This window comes from Amphimedon queenslandica, unplaced genomic scaffold (assembly GCF_000090795.2).
Source record: "Amphimedon queenslandica unplaced genomic scaffold, v1.1 AMPQUscaffold_12679, whole genome shotgun sequence".
NCBI classification, from domain to species: Eukaryota; Metazoa; Porifera; class Demospongiae; order Haplosclerida; family Niphatidae; genus Amphimedon; species Amphimedon queenslandica.
In genome coordinates this window covers 26,299-28,094 of record NW_003547085.1, presented here as the reverse complement: position 1 = coordinate 28,094, position 1,796 = coordinate 26,299, and positions in this window count along the sequence as shown.

Below are 1,796 nucleotides of genomic sequence, written 5' to 3'. Positions count from 1 at the left end.
CAATTTGACCTACATGTATATTGAGTACAGGATGCTATTTCCATACTCAACATTGTCTAATCCATTAGTATCATAATGTAAACCAGTACTAATACACACACTCACACTACGAATTACCACACAATAGTACATAATAGTAATAAGTTAGTACAGTTAAAGTATGTGTGTGTAGTATCCTATACCTTGTTTATTGGCCTCAACCAGTGCCTCCTGTAGTGATACTTTGCTCTGATGAGCCACTTGTAGCTCTTGGTGTAAAGATTGTATATATCTCTGAAGCTTCATTTCCCTCTCTGTGGGATATTCTATTAGCTGATCCAACCACCATGTTCTTGTCTTGCTGTACGATTGATACTTTTCTTGATAGTTCTTACTAGTGAGATCATTACCATCCAGTACTGACTGTATTATCCACTCACCAGCTTCACTATATACTGAGAGACAATAAGATACATTATACATGTATATTTATAAATAAATGTATTTCATTTATAAACTAACGGTATCATTAATAGTGGTTGTAAATACACACCCACACATACAGTGGTATTGTAGTGTGTACAGTATACAAAATGAATGGAAAATGTACGTCATATTAGGAACTGAAATTTACAAATAATGTACCGTACGTGTCTTAATTTTCGAGGTTTATTAAATTTCGTTATTTTCGTGCTCACCTTAAATCCACGAAATTTAAACCACCTCTAATGCCATTCTATTGTATGTAGACTATGGCCAGAACACGAAAATTAGCTCACACGAATATTAACTTTTGAGCAAATTTCATTTGAAAGCACGAAATTTTGAACCCTCGAAAATTTGAACGTATACGGTATATACTATAAAAATGAGTGGTACAATAATTAATGTAATTATGTATTTAATGCTCATATCCTTACAATTGATTAATATTATCTTACCTAATTCAATTATCATTATTAGTCTATTAGTATCAGTGATTGGTGTACTACATGGCATCATTTTTCCTCCTCCAACATCTTTCATTCCAAAATCTTCACATCCTCCAACAATTACTAGCCACACACAGTGTGGTGACATTGTGACTGCTGTGAGTGAGTGATAGTATCTACCAGTAACAGATTCAGGTAGAGGAATCTATAGATAAAGAGAAGTATACAAGTAATTACTGATACATGATGTTTATACAGTTGCTGATAAAAATGAGAAATTGTATCATTTCATACATGTGTATGTAGATGATTGTTATATTTATTGTAATTGTAAAATGAATTCTAATCCTTATCATCAACAAACAAAATAAACATTTTATTCCACATCATGTGAAGAATAACAAAATATGTACAGTACATGTACATATTAATAGGAAATGTACTAATAGTACACACACACTAAGGTTGGTCCACAAAATAATGTAGTGTGTAATTTTTAATCAAATATGTGGGTGGTTCTATTGTATTGTTAATGTTTCATCAGTGATAGTGTTATCTACTGAACACACTAACAATTACTAATCTATCATCAATATACATCAGTACTAGTGTTATACTATCAACTGACCTATAGATGTAACTATACACACACACATCATTACAGTACTATACACACACATACATGTACCTTCCTACAACTGTACTGACCAGTAGTGATACCATCAAATAACAAACATTCATTAACTAGTTCATTATTCTTATTCGTTCCACCAATCACTACTAGTGTAGGTGAGGTAGAGTCACCATTGATAATAGCACTAGCATGATCTTCTCTCTCCCATAGCCACAGTCCCTCATTAGGTATTGCTCCTGGTTTCAGTATCT